This window comes from Ovis canadensis, chromosome 1, assembly GCF_042477335.2.
Source record: "Ovis canadensis isolate MfBH-ARS-UI-01 breed Bighorn chromosome 1, ARS-UI_OviCan_v2, whole genome shotgun sequence".
NCBI lineage: Eukaryota > Metazoa > Chordata > Mammalia > Artiodactyla > Bovidae > Ovis > Ovis canadensis.
Genome location: NC_091245.1, coordinates 211402540 through 211418437, shown reverse-complemented (window position 1 = coordinate 211418437; position 15898 = coordinate 211402540). Strand labels below are relative to the sequence as shown.

At 40.8% G+C, this 15898-nt stretch overlaps 1 protein-coding gene across 2 annotated transcripts in view; it reads left to right on the top strand.

Annotated features, from left to right (window-relative positions):
• KCNMB2 (potassium calcium-activated channel subfamily M regulatory beta subunit 2) overlaps positions 1–15898 on the top strand; it is a 305446-nt gene that overhangs the window by 235841 nt on the left and 53707 nt on the right. The window lies entirely within an intron of this gene.

The following is a 15898-nucleotide window of genomic DNA, read 5'->3' as shown; positions in this document are numbered from 1 at the left end:
ACTGGGTAGGTTATACAATTTATTGTCCAAATCAGGACAATTTGAGAGTGTAAGATAGTACCAGTGAGATGCTGGGATGACCACCAAACATTGGACTAGTGAAAGTCACTCAGTCATGTCTGACTCTTTGCAACCCCATGGATTGTCCATGGAATTCTCCAGGCCAGAACACTGGAGCGGGTAGACTTTCCCTTCTCCAAGGGATTTTCCCAACCCAAGGACTGAACCCAGGTCTCCTGCATTGCAGGCGATTCTTTACCAGCTGAGCCACAAGGGAAGGTCATTGTGGACTGGACTGCCCTATGCCAATCCAGACACATGGTTATGGAGTTAAAGATAAGGTTGTCCCTGCATAATTATTAATAGCTCTACAATTCATTCTCAAAGGTGTTCCAATTTGGGCAGTAAATCTTACGGTTGCTCTAGTATTAGGGTCCTGGTCACCAGGCAGGTATTCAAGAACCAAGCTCCAGGCTCTGAAAGAAGCTATGACAAGAAGAAAGCAAGGCCCCAGTTCACATATTGGAACAAATGGTAATATTTAGGTTACATCTGTGGGAACTGAGAGAGAACAATCAAGGCAGAATCCTAGTTTTGATGACTTAGCAATACAAGAGACAGAGCATCGAGGATACTTGATATTGAACACCAAAGTTCTGGTCAGGAGAGGCTGCCTCAAGTCAGAAGAAACTAGAAGGTAAAGACCAAGATTGGCACTGTGCAGGGGCAAGGAACCAGACAGGGCCTAACACAGCTTTTACTTTATTACTTTTATTTATAAGTATTACAAAATTTTAGTGAAATCTTTGAGACAGACTGGCCATTATTTTTCATCAATATTTTTTTAAAACCACCATAAAATGGTTCTCAGTATAAAAGGGAAAGAAGTTAAAATAAGGTAAAATATGTGAATGTGTTGCAGAGAACTGCTAAGGCTGCCAATACTGACCATATATGTGTTATTATCACTGAAATCTACATGCAATATTTATTGCTAGACAATTCTACATACATTATGGTATGTAACCATAAAACCACTTCAGGTTGGTTTTGTTAGCTTCATCAAGCAGAGTAAGCTAAGGCTTCCAGAAAAGATACCTTATACCATTGTTCAGTGGCAGAGCCAGAACACAGGTCTGACTCTTAGCCTTCATGTCTTATTGGTATCAACGTTACTCTTTGTGTAGATGAATAGAGATGCATAAAAACACGGGGTAAGTTCAACAGACACACCTGGGAAAAACAATTACACAAAATCTAGTCAGAGATTTTAAGAGCATACATACTCATTAAATTATAATTATCTGTTTGCTTGATAATTTATGTGTTTACCTGATACGAGCAAAACTGCATATTAATCAGCCTCATCCTTGCCTGCTCTCGTTTTTACACACTCCCCAGTCACCTCTCAGCAAATCCTGCCAGCTCTACCTTCACGGTGTTCTCAGCACCTCCACCACCACCATGCTGCTCCAAGGGTCTGTCATCTCTTCTCTTGACTGTTGCTACAACATCCATACAGGACTCCCTGCTTCAATCCTTGGCCTCTGCAGTCTGTTCTCAGCACATCAGGCAGAGTGACTCCAGCAACATCTACGTGAACCATGTCTCTCTGGCACTCAAAGTCCTGTAACGACTCCCCATTTCACTCAGAGTGAAAGTCAAGGCCTGCCCACTGCCCACTAGCCCCACAGTGATCTGTTGCCTCTTAACTTTCTAACTCACCTCCAACCACATCCTCCAAACTCACTTTGCTGCCAAGCTGTTCCTCAAAAATAACAGTACACGATCATCTCGGCATGTTTACACTTGCCATTCTTCTGCCTTGAATGTGACATCTCTTTATTTTTTCATGCTTGCATGCTAAGTCACTTCAGTCCTGTCTGACTCTGAAATCCTATGGACTGTAGCCTGCCAGACTCCTCTATCATGGGATTCTCCAGGCAAGAATATTGGAGTGGGTTGCTGTGCCCTCCTCCAGGGGATCTTCCTGACCCAGGGATCAAACCTGCATCTCTTATGTCTCCTGCATTGGAAGGAGGGTTCTTTACCACTGGTGTCACCTGGGAAGCCTCTCTTTATCTCTTAAACCACAGGCTAAATCATTTATCACCTCAAGTCTGTACTAGCACACCAGTTTATCATTGAGGTTTCCCTAACTGCTATAAATAAGTTATCAACCCCCTCCTCCCATAGCATCACCCGCCTCACCCTGTGGAACATTCTCCTAGGTGCTTACCACCAACTGACATGATATATGTACAGTCTTCTTTATCTTACCTCTTTATCTGCACTTGAATGTGTTAGGTTGAGCCATGTGAAATTACCATTTGCACAGGTCAGAAATGACTATCTGCAATTTCATTTGGTTTAATCAGATCTTTGTATGTGTGCATATGTGTGTGCGTGCACTCAGTCATATCTGACTCTTAGCAGCCCCATGGACGGTAGGCCACCAGGCTCCTCTGTCCATGGAATTTTCCAGGCAAGAATACTAGCGTGGGTTGCCATTCTCTCCTCTAGGGAATCTTCCCAACCCAGGGATAAAACCCATGTCTCTTGTATTGTCTTCATTGGCAGGTGGATTCTTTACTACTAGCTCCACCTGGGAAGCCCAGTCTGTTTTATTCTTTGCTAAATTCCCTTACAAAGATAACAATGCCTTACATACACATAACATTTGCTCAAAAAATACTTATCAAAAAAGTATGTGTTTGAGGCAAATCGTAAAGAACTATAGCATACAGGAGTAGTCAAGTATCTTATCTAACTGGTAGGAATCACTTTCCATCTTAGCTCAGTTTGGTCCTTGGTTACCATCTCATGTGCCCACCCAAATCATGGTGCTGGTCTGTCCTGAACCCCCTTGTGGTTTCTTGGGAACTCAAAGCCAGAGGCAACCATACCATATGTCTCTGTCACTTTGAAGACCAAAAGCTCTGGGTCCTGTTGACATTTTCAGAAAAAGAAAATCTGTTACTTTTTGCTGCTGGTTCTTCTTTCATGTTACATACATGCAAAAGGGAAACCCGGCACAGGCAAGGATGTCTTCAGGCCCCGGGCAGGCTCCCAGCTCCACCAGTCATGCCTCGCTTCTGAGTGAGGCATAGGAGCAAGAGAAAAGGCCTAGGGTCTTCCCTTTCTGCTCCCTTCGCTCAGGCTTAGAGAGTCCTAGTTTCCAGTCTTAATACTTATGAAACACATTTTCTTTTCTTATTTTCTTTTATTTATTCTTAGCTTTTTACTCCTCTCTTTGCTTTCTTATAATCAATATGACCTTTCCATATTTGCATGAGTGATCACCTCTATATAGCAGTAAAAGCTCAATAATCTCAGGCCACTATTCCCCCCTTTTTGAATTTGAGTTCAGAATAATTAAATAGGCTTCAGTCCTTTGTTCAGCCAAGTGTTGTTGTTGTTGTTGTTGTTTATCAGAACAGAACACCCTTACATTCAGAAAAGTGTACATGATTATCACTGGATGCAGGGAGGAGAATGTACATGTGGTGGAAATGACTACAATGCATGTTCACTGCCTCTTCCTCCTCACTCTTCTCACTAATCCATTCTGCAGATCAATTTCCCCACTGGGGACTCTAGACATTCACTGGGCACATTCACCTGGAAGCTCATGATACCTCATTTTCCTTTACTGAAATAATTGCTGAGTTGCATGAGGTAAAGAGTTCCCCATTTGCCGGGTCTCACTTACAGAGAGAAAGTCATTAAATCTTCATTTCCACTACAAAGCAAATGTTCAGGGTGCCTCTGTTCAAAAATATTAACTCAACTCTTTTTTAGGGCAGGATTTTCTGCTTCAGTTAGTCCAGGCCTTCACTACCACACCTTTCTTCACACTAAGCCTTGGGAAGAGAGAAAGTAAGAGAAGTAAGGGTGAGCAGGATAGGAAACAGACCAAAACAGACCTCCAGAGCTCTTACTATGTCTGTCTTAGTCCATTCAGGCTGGAATAATAGAATACCACAGACTGGGTGGCTCACACATAAAGAACAGAAATGTATTTATCACAGTTCTAGAGCCTGGGAAGCCCAATATCAAGGTGCCAACAGACTGGGCGTCTTGTGAAGATCCACTTCCTGATTCGTGGATGGGCCATCTTCTCTCTGTATCACCCCATGGCAGAAGAGCTGAGGGAGTTCTCTAGGGTTTCTTTTGCAAGGGCACTAATCCCATTCCCGAGGTTCCCACTCTATGACCTAATCATCTCCCAAAGGTCCCATCTCCTAATATCATCACTTTTGGGGTTAGGATTTCAAGGTAAATTATAGGGATTGACAAACAGTCAATCCACAACAATGTCTTGGGTCCTTATCCTAGATCCCCTTGTTTCCATCTTGAGACATTGGTTAGATCTGGAGAGTCTGAGGAGGAAAAGACCAGCGGTTCAGGGAATGAGGTGATTCAAGATGGCAGCTCTGTGAGAAGTTACACAGAAAGGAGCTCTGATCCACTGTGGAACTGTAAACGCTCTGCTCTCATTTGTAGTCCAGGAGAGGTGTAGGCAAGGACTGATTCTAGAAGTGCAGGACCTTCCTTTTCTCCATTCAGACTTGGAGCAGCTTTGCCATCCTTTTCTCCCTCATTGTCATTAGTGTTACTTGTGCAGGCACGTCCCACTCTTTGCAACCTCATGGTCTGTCATGGAATTTTCCAGGCAAGAATACTGGAGTGGTTTGCCATTCCCTTCTCCAAGGGATCTTCCTGACCCAGGGGTTGAACTCAGGTCTCCTGCATCACAGGCAGATTCTTTACCATCTGAGCCACCAGGGAAGCCCATTGTCTTTAAGGATATATCCAAAATGAGCACAAAGTAGGGACAATAGCTCACAACTATACAAACATTTTATTGCCATTTTAAAACTTAGGACAATTTTAAAGGTCAAAAGTATATTCCTTCTGTCTGCCATCTCAGTATTTTCCTTGTCTCTTTGGCCTTAATTTTGTCTAGAAGCTCTTCTCTAAGATAGCAAGATTTCAACTTCCAAGAGCTAACAGGTCTTCCAGAACCATCCTCAAACAAATGCAGGTAATAGAACTGCTTTCTGAACCAGGCTCACTTTCATCTCTAACATATAATACTTGCAGCCTGATTCCAGAAATGCATCCAAAGTTCAGAGACATAGCATCTTTGACTTTTTGGAGCAAGAACTAATATGCAATTCACACAAGAACAAGCAGGTTATTAAAGATGGTCAGAAGTTCACCAATTACTATTTCTTGCCAATTCACCAAGTTCATTGTTATGCTTATGCACTTGATTTTTTTAAGACTTCCCATGTTCCTGATACTGGCCAAAAACAGGAAATTAAGCCTTCACCTATAGTGTAATATCTGATACCTTGTACATTCTTAACAAATATTATATAAAGGAAGGGTTCAATAAAAGAAAAGGCTACAAAACCTGTTTAAAAGATAAAGAGAATACATTTTTTAGAAAGGGTATTGAAGAGGAATGATCTAAGACTCACATACTAAATAAAATAGAATTTTAACTCCTACTTTACTGAGACCTAAATTTCCTGTACTTCATACCCAAAATATTGGATTCTTAAAACAGACATTCTTTTTCTTGAGAGGTAATCACTTACCATCATCAGACATATCATTTATATCAAATGGTCACCCTGCTAGAGTATGTGGGGAACATTTTGAAACGATGAATAAGGCTCTTGTCAAACATGTTATTCCTTATGTAAATACAAATTCATTTACAACTGACAAGGCAATGAAGAAAATTAGAATCATTTTGCTTGAGTTTTGACACAAGCAGACATCAAGGGCAGCTCAGGGACTTATCCCCTTGTCTATACCTGCCCTTCCTCCTGAGTTTCTGCATACATCCAGCGCCTGCTTCCCTTTCTCCTGGGTGTTGTGCTTGGAGTTTTCTTTCCCATTCTCAGTCCTTCCTCACTTTCCCCCCAAATCCATTCACGACCCCTGTCCCAGAACACCACCCCTTTCACTCTATTCCCCATTGCAGTTAACGATCCTACCATCCATACACTCCCCAGTGAGAAACCTCGACATGGTTTTTAAACCCTCTTACCATCACTTTATCTCCATTTCATCCAACCAGCCACCACATCCTGACCTTACACCTTCCAAACACTGCCTGGATTTCCTAATTCTCTGTTGTCCCAAATTCCTTCAGCTCTGGCTTGGGTGATTGCCATCACCATTTAATGTCATGCTTATTATTTCATTCTGCTTCATTTAACCTCAACACCACCTTCAGAATGATGCTTCCTATTGCCCACTTGACTTCATATTCCATGATGTCTGGCTCTACGTGAGTGATCACACCATCATGATTATCTGGGTCATGAACAAAGCTCGTGAAGTTCATGGAATTCCAGTTGAGCTATTTCAAATACTGAAAGATGATGCTGTGAAAGTGCTGCATTCAATATGCCAGCAAATTTGGAAAACTCAGCAGTGGCCATAGGACTGGAAAAGGTCAGTTACATTCCGTCTCAAAGAAAGGCAATGCCAAAGAATGCTCACTCTACCACACAATTGCACTTATCTCACATGCTAGTAAAGTAATGCTTAAAATTCTCCAAGTCAGGCTTCAGTAATACGTGAACTGTGAATTTCCAGATGTTCAAGCTGGATTTAGAAAAGGCAGAGGAACCAGAGATCAAGTTCCCAACATCCGCTGGATCATCGAAAAAGCAAGAGAGGTCCAGAAAAATATCTATTTCTGCTTTATTGACTATACCAAAGCCTTTGACTGTGTGGATTACAACAAACTGTGGAAAAGTCTTCAAGAGATGGGAATACCAGACCACCTGACATGCCTCTTGAGAAACCTATATGCAGCTCAGGAAGCAACAGTTAGAACTGGACATGGAACAACAGACTGGTTACAAATAGGAAAAGGAGTATGTCAAAGCTGTATATTGTCACCCTGCTTATTTAACTTATACGCAGAATACATCATGAGAAATGCTGGGCTGGAGGAAGCACAAGCTGAAATCAAGATTGCCGGGAGAAATATCAATAACCTCAGATATGCAGAAGACATCACCCTTATGGCAGAAAGTGAAGAGGAACTAAAGAGCCTCTTGATGAAAGTGAAAGAGGAGAGTGAAAAAGTTGGCTTAAAACTCAACATTCAGAAAACTAAGATCATGGCATCCGGTCCCATCACTTCATGGCAAATAGATAGGGAAACCGTGGAAACAGTGGCTGACTTTATTTTTCTGGCCTCCAAGATTGCTGCAGATGGTGATTGCAGCCATGAAATTAAAAGATGCTTACTCCTTGGAAGGAAAGTTATGACCAGCCTAGATAGCATATTAAAAAGCAGAGACATGACTTTGCCAACAAAGGTCCATCTAGTCAAGGCTATGGTTTTTCCAGTGGTCATGTATGGATGTGAGAGTTGGACTGTGAAGAAAGCTGAGTGCTGAAGAATTGATGCTTTTGAACTGTGGTGTTGGAGAAGACTCTTGAGAGTGCCTTGAACTGCAAGGAGATCCAACGAGTTCATCCTAAAGGAGATCAGTCCTGGTTGTTCATTGGAAGGACTGATGTTGAAGCTGAAACTCCAATACTTTGCCTACCTGATGCAAAGAGCTGACTCATTTGAAAAGACCATAATGCTGGGAAAGATTGAGGGCAGGAGAAGAAGGGAATGACAGAGGATGAGATGGTTGGATGGCATCATTGACTTGATGGACATGGGTTTGGATAGACTCCAGGAGTTGGTGATGGACAGGGAGACCTGGTGTGCTGTGGTTCATGGGGTTGCAAAGAGTCGGACATGACTGAGCAACTGAACTGAACTGAAGATCTTTTTTGTACAGTTCTTGCATGTATTCTTGCCACCTCTTAATATCTTCTGCCTCTGTTAGGTCCAGACCATTTCTGTCCTTTATTGAGCCCATCTTTGCATGAAATGTTCCCTTGGTATCTCTAATTTTCTTGAAGAGATCTCTAGTCTTTCCCATTTTGTTGTTTTCCTCTATTTCTTTGCACTGATCACTGAGGAAGCCTTTCTTATCTCTCCTTACTATTCTTTGGAACTTTGCATTCAAATGGGTATATCTTTCCTTTTCTCCTTCGCCTTCAGCTTCTCTTCTTTTCTCAGCTATTTGTAAGGCCTCCTCAGGCAGCCATTTTGCCTTCTTGCATTTTTCTTTTCTGGGGATGGTCTTGATCACTGCCTCCTGTATAGTGCCACAAACCTCCGTCCATAGTTCTTCAGGCACTCTGTCTATAAGATCTAATCCCTTGAATTTATTTGTCACTTCCACTGTATAATTGTAAGGGATTTGATTTAGGTCATACCTGAATGGTCTAGTGGTTTTCCCCACTTTCTTCAATTTAAGTCTGAATTTGGCAAAAAGGAGTTAATGATCTGAGCCACAGTCAGCTCCCAGTCTTGTTTTTGCTGACTGTATAGAGTTTCTCCATCTTTGGCTGCAAAGAATATAATCAATCTGATTTTGGTGTTGGCCATCTGGTGACATCCATGTGTAGGGTCCTCTCTTGTGTTGTTGGAAGAGGGTGTTTGCTAGACATCCTAGAATATGAAGTCAAGTGGGCCTTAGGAAGCCAACTACGAACAAAGCTAGTGGAGGTGATGGAATTCCACTTGAGCTATTTAAAATCCTAAAAGATGATGCTGTGAAAGTGCTGCTCTCAATATGCCAGCAAATTTAGAAAACTCAGCAGTGGCCACAGGACTGGAAAAGGTCAGTTTTCATTCCAATCTCAAAGAAAGGCAATGCCAAACAATGTTCAAACTACCACACAATTGCACTCATCTCACACACTAGGAAACTAATGCTCAAAATTCTCCAAGCCAGGCTTAAGCAATATGTGAACCATGAACTTCCAGATGTTCAAGCTGGTTTTAGAAAAGGCAGAAGAACCAGAGATCAAATTGCCTACATCTGCTGGATCACCAAAAAAGCTAGAGAGTTCCAGAAAAACATCTATTTCTGCTTTACTGACTATACCAAAGCGTTTGACTGGGTGGATCACAATAAACTGGAAAATTCTGAAAGAGATGGGAATACCAGACTACCTGACATGCCTCTTGAGAAATCTGTGTGCAAGTCAAGAAGCAACAGTTAGAACTGGACTTGGAACAACAGACTGGTTCCAAATTGGGAAAAGAGGTACATCAAGGCTGTATATTTTCACCCTGCTTATTAAACGCATATGCTGAATACATCATGAGAAATGCTGGGTTGGATGAAGCACAAGCTGGAATCAAGATTACTGGGAGAAATATCGATAACCTCAGATATGCAGATGACACCACCCTTAGGGCAGAAAGTGAAGAAGAACTAAAGAGCCTCTTGATGAAAGTGAAAGAGGAGAGTGAAAAAGCTGGCTTAAAGCTCAACATTCAGAAAACAAAGATCATGGCATCTGGTCCCATCACTTCATGGCAAATAGCTAGGGAAACAGTGGAAATAGTGGCTGACTTTATTTTGGGGGGCTCCAAAATCACTGCAGATGGTGACTGCAGCCATGAAACTTAAAAAAGCTTACTCCTTGGAGGGAAAGTTATGACCAGCCTAGATAGCATATTAAAAAGCAGAAACATGACTTTGCCAACAATGGTCCATCTAGTCAAGGCTCTGGTTTTTCCAGTAGTCATGTATAGATGTGAGAATTGGGCTCTAAAAAAGCTGAGTGCTGAAGAACTGATGCTTTTGAACTTTGGTGTTGGAGAAGACTCTTGAGAGTGCCTTGGACTGCAAGGAGATCCAACCAGTCCATCCTAAAGGAGATCAGTCCTGGTTGTTCACTGGAAGGACTAATGTTAAAGCTAAAACTCCAATGCTTTGGCCACCTGATGTGAAGAGCTGACTCGTTTGAAAAGACCGTGATGCTGGCAAAGATTGATGGCAGGAGGAGAAGCAGATGACAGAGAATGAGATGGTGGAGGCATCACCGACTCAACGGACATGAGTTTTGGTAAACTCTGGGAGTTGGTGATGGGCAGGGAGCCTGGCATGCTGTGGTCCATGGGGTCACAAAGAGTTGGACATGACTGAGTGACTGAACTGAACTGAACTGTACCTTCAGAATAATATTTCAAGTATATAAATATGATCATGTTGCTTGTTCTCATTTTTAAAATGTGTCATGAATTTCAAAATAGAAAGTTTTTTGAAATGCGTAGTAGGACTCCATCATCTTTAAGATGAAGCCCAGGACCTCTTCATGGCCTTTGCAAAGCAGGATCTGACTCTTGACTTTGTTTCCTATATGTACCAACAAACAACCATCCCAGCCAAAAATTTAATGTGATCTCAGGATGTAAATAGAAGGAGGTAATAGATTTGCCATCCTCAACACTAACCAAATGACACTGTATCAGAAAAACAGAATTTTACATTGTTTAAGAGGGAAGCCTCTGAATGTAGCCTGCTGGAATTCATATCCTGTTTCCTCTACTTTCCTGCTCTGTGACTTTGAGCAAGTTATTGCATGTCCTTATGTTTTAGTTTCCTCATCAATAGATAGGAATAAGATTATCTGTCTTATAGAGATTTTATAGCAACTAAATTATGTATAGTGCTATTAAATAATACATTTTAGTATTCTGATGTATGTGATACTTTAGGAGAAACATTAACTAATGGAGCATAGCCTGGGATGGTGACTAAAATAAAAAAGACATTGAGTCATGTCATGTGAAGAACAGTTAAATAAAATGCAGTACATATTGAAGAAGTATTGGCAGGATAATACGGCTGTACTAAAACATCTGGAAAACAATCCAGAGTGTAGACTCAGGAACAATAGTGGAGCTCTATGAAAATAGACTCCATTTCAAATTCTGGAAACACTTTCCATTAGATACAAATGTCCACCGATGGGAGGGTTTTTCTCCAGAGAAAATGGGTTTCCCACCAATATAATTGTTTTGTTTAATCAATAATTAGATAACTCCTTGTTTAGAATTTCATAATGGGATTGAAGCACTAGATAGAAGGGAGAAGAATAATTTCCAAAGGTCTTATGAGTCTCAGATCACAAGAGCTTAACCTATCAGTTGATAGTAAGTAGGAGTTTCTAGAAATTGATTCTTTTTGGTAAATTGTATAAAGCGTAAATATCACTAACATCAGCTTAAACATTGCTCTTTGGGGTTGAAAAGAGTCAGATACAACTGAGCAACTGAACTGACCATCAGCTTAGGTTGATTTATCATCCAGCTTCCCTTAATAAGGGCTTCCCAGGGGGCTCAGTGGTAAAGAATCTGCCTGCTAATGCAGGAGGTGTGGGTTCCATCCCTGGGTCAGGAAGATCCCCTGGAGGAGGAAATAACCCACTCCAGTATTCTTGCTGGGAAAACCCCTTAACAAAGGAGTCTGGAGGGCCAGTCCATAGCATCATAAAGAGTTGGACGCAACTGAGTGATTGAGCATGTTAGCATGTTACCTCAACAAACAGTGCTGTGTAAACTCAAGGTCTAGCATATTCCCCAATATCTGAGACAACCTCCCTGGCCCAAGATTCATAACGGGCAGTTCTAGCCAGATGTCCTCATGTGGCAGCTATCTCTAGCTATTGCAGCTGCATTTCCCTATCTCTTACAAAGTTCCTTAAAAGAAACAATGACAATTTTCCTTTGCTACTACTGGCTTGCCATGCTTATTTTCATTCATTGACATGTTCTGAAAGCAATATGGCAAAAGCAAGTTTGAGAAGAGCTTTACTTTGACATTACATATCAGTTTAAATAGAATGAGAAACTTCAGAAGCAAAGAAGTGAGTCTTCTCTTGACTCTGATACAACTTGGAGCTTTGAGATAAGTCCATTAAGAAGAGCTACTCGAGTTCCTTCTGTGTGCTCAGTCACTCCAGTCATGTCTGACTCTTTGCGACCCCATGGACTAGCCCAGGCTCCTCTGTCCATGGGATTTCCCAGGCAAGAATACTGGACTGGGTTGCCATTTCCCTTCTCCAGGGGATCTTTCTGACCCAGAAATCAAACCCAGGTCTTCTGCATTGCAGGCAGACTCTTTACCATCTGAGCCACCAAGAAAGCCCAATAATTTCATTTTAAAACTAAAGAAACAGGCTAAGTTATGCTTAATTGCCAACTCAGAGCCACACAGTCAATAAGGAAGAAGGCAGAGAGTCACACAGTGACCAATAAAAATGGAATGCGCTTGCCTCCTGGTCTATCTTAGTTGTGCCATAAACGTCTCCCTACTTGTTCCATGCTCTCTCTCTCTGTATCATCAAGCCAAACAAGCCTCAAATCATCTCAAATTTTTAGAGCAGGGGAGGCCTGCTTGTTGTTCTCCATGGCTCCAATCTCAGAAACACACCAAAGCCAGTCTTTAAATCTGAGTATAGACCTAAATGTTAGAGTTTGTACTTGTACTTCATTCTTTGACCTGGATTTGTCTGGACTAGCAAGTTAGGATGTCTCCCCCATGTAGCTAGCGCTCAAACTCAAACTCCTGGTCCCTGACACTGGACTCTTCCTTACCAATGCCAGCGTAAGAGAGACGTTATAATTTAATCCCTAGTTTTCAGCTGGCATGTCAAGGCACACTGTGCTGTAGTTGATTGTGAATGGCACAGCATCAAAGTTAGTACATAACTGAGAGTCTATGCTGCAACTTGACCTTCAGAACTTGGTACTGCCCATGCAGCGGAGTCCAAGAAAATTAATGTCATGAAGGGAGTAGGACCAAGAATCACTACTTTAAAAGAAAGGCTCATCTTATATTGATACTTAAGAAGCAAAAGGCAAGGGCAATGATGAACCCCAGTGCACCAATTATCAACTCCTCCCAGACTTGATTTTCACAGCTCTTCACACTACAGTTATAGAGCATGGACTCTCCACTTCAAGAACTTCTGACCTCTCACCCAGCCACCATACAATATCCCCACATCAATGGGCCTATTCAATCGCCCTTTTCAGAAAGTCTTCCTCTTCTTTGGCTCTCAACTCCCCCTGCTTCCAGTTGTTGGAGGTAGGTATTAACAACCTTCATGTTTACAGATAGGGAAGTTGAGGTTCAGAGATGTTCATTAACTCATTCCATGTCACAGAGCAAGGAAGGACGGAATGAAAGTGAGATGTAAAAACAATTCCATCTGCCTCTCTGTTCCTTGCTGCCTCTTTCCAATCTAGGGATAGGCAGGTGGGTTGAAGAAAAAATAGGATTCCAAATTCTGTCAGTCACTCATTTTCTTAGGTGGTTTATCTTAGTCCCATAGGTTCTTAGGGCATAATGTAGAACCCAAGATCTTATATGCTACAAAACATAGGCAATGGGAGGCTTTAATCAAACTTCTTCAAGGTATTTATATTACTTATGGGGCTTTCTGGGTAACTAAATTATTATGACATTAGGCATTTTCCAGACAATGGTGAAAACTTAGGTTTAAAAGAGGACTAAATATTTAGTTTAATATTTGTAAGAGTCTTTCACCACAGAATCCAAGCAGTAAGAATAGGCTTTCCTTCAACCTGTATCCATCAAAAAAGAGTCACTATTCCTATTACTGAAAGTTTTTTTTTTCCTTTTATCTTTAAATACAGGCTTTTCCACTAGGTCAAAGCAGGATTTAGAATTTAAAATATATTTTCCTTTGCCTGCTTAGTGCATTTTGAATTGTAAAACTTTCTCTTACAATTAGATCCATTTGCCTTTTACCTGCAGCTTAAAAAACTATCCAAGTCTCAACATTGACATGTGCCCTAAAATATTTCTGACAGCTCTTTCAACTTAAAAAGGCCAGTACTCAATGACTTCTCTGAATTTTGTCTCAAATCCCTTCAGTGAAAATAATGGTCTTAATCTGGCATATTATATATATTCAAATATTTAAGTAAATAAACATTTATATACATATAAATAAATGGCTGCCAATAGTGCCAGATCACTTATTTTAATTAATCCTCACACAACATATTTTGAAGGTTGCATTAGTATTTCCACTTTATAAATAAGGAGATTGAGACTCAAAGAAGGTAATTAGCTTGCATCCTTTAACATTAATAGGATAAGAGCAGAAATGGAGTTTAAACTCAGTTTCTTCTGCTTCCAGAGTTAATTTCTTTTTTTTTTAGTCTGCTTTACATTCTTTTGATTTTTTTTAATTTTTATTGGATTTCAGTTGATTTATAATCTTGTGTTGCTTTCAAGTGTACAGCAAAGTGAATCAGTTATGCATACACATATATCCACCCCTCTTTTCTTCTGAATTTTTAATTATTTTTAATGGATAAAACACTTATTACCCCAAATTTTGAAAAGTATCAGTACAGAGCAGTACACAATGAAAAGTACCCCCAGCCCACAATTCTCATCTGAGACACTCAATTCTCCTCAGAATCAGCGATCAATTTCCAGTATATTCTTCCACACATATTTTTATACAAATGTAAGCAAATGTTTTATATTTTCCTTCTTTTAATTCAAATTAAAATTATTATTATAGTACTAGAATTATATTAATCTAGTATTCAAATTATTAATATTAAGCACATAAAATAAACCTTGGAAGCAAATCTTAAACACATATTTTTTAAAAAGCAATGAAAACTCTATCTCAGGTTGCTATCATATCAGTGCAGAGAAAGAAGAAAGAATATCACTAACTTATGAACCCAGTGTATTCTGACCCTATACCCTTAAGGGAGAAATGTTTTAAGGAGAAAAAGAACTGTAAAGAAATCTGAATTTTACTTATTTGTTTCTTGTTGGTAATGGAGCAGGGTAGTTATCCTAAAACTATTTTGAGTATATTGTAGAATAGAGAAAAATAAACAAACTAATATAATTGGAAATCATAGGTTATCATGTGAGAGAAGGAGACATAGATATAAGAAAAGTGGGAAAGAAAAGCCTGTGCTGCTGGATTAGAATATTATAGACTGAACATTTGTGTCCCCCCCCCCGTTTATACATTAAAGCCCTAACATTCAAAGTGATGGTATTCGGAAAACTTCCCTGGTGGCTCACACAGTAAAGAGTCTGCCTACAATGTGGGACACCCAGGTTCAATGCCTGGGTGGGAAGATCTGGAGAAGAAAATGGCAACCCACTCCAGCACTCTTGCCTGGAAAATCCCATGGACAGAGAAGCCCACAGTCCATGGGGTCTCAAAGAGTCAGACACAACTGAGTGACTTCACTTTCACTCTTTTTTTAGATTCCTTCCTCACATAGGTCATTACAGAGTACTGAGTTCCTTGTGTTATACAGTGGGTTCTTATTAGTTATCTATTTTATATGTAGTAGTGGAGAAGGCGATGGCACCCCACTCCAGTACTCTTGCCTGGAAAATCCCATGAATGGAGGAGCCTGGTAGGCTGCAGTCCATGGGGTTGCTAAGAGTCGATACGACTGAGCGACTTCACTTTCAATTTTCACTTTCCTGCGTTGGAGAAGGAAATGGCAACCCACTCCAGTGTTCTTCCCTGGAGAATCCCAGGGATGGGGGAGCCTGGCGGGCTGCCGTCTACAGGGTCACACAGAGTCGGACACGACTGAAGCGACTTAGCAGCAGCAGCAGCATGTATATGCCAATCTCAGTCTCCCAATTTGTCCCTCCCCTCACTTACATCCTGGTAACCACAGTTTGTCTTCTACATCTGTGACTCTATTTCTAGTTTGTAAATAGGTTCATTTGTACCGTGTTTTCAGATGAGAGCATGAGTTTTGGAGCTGGACAGGCTTGGGTTGAAATTCTGACTCCACCACTTAATAGCTATGTGACCTCAGAAATTTACTTCCTTTTCCGAATATCAATTTCCTCTCCTGGTAAATAGAAAGAGCTCTCATAAGGGTTACTGTCAGAATTAAATAAAGCAATGCATTTAAATGCATTATTTTTATGGATCTAAGGAAATACTTCATACCTTTATGTTTATTCTT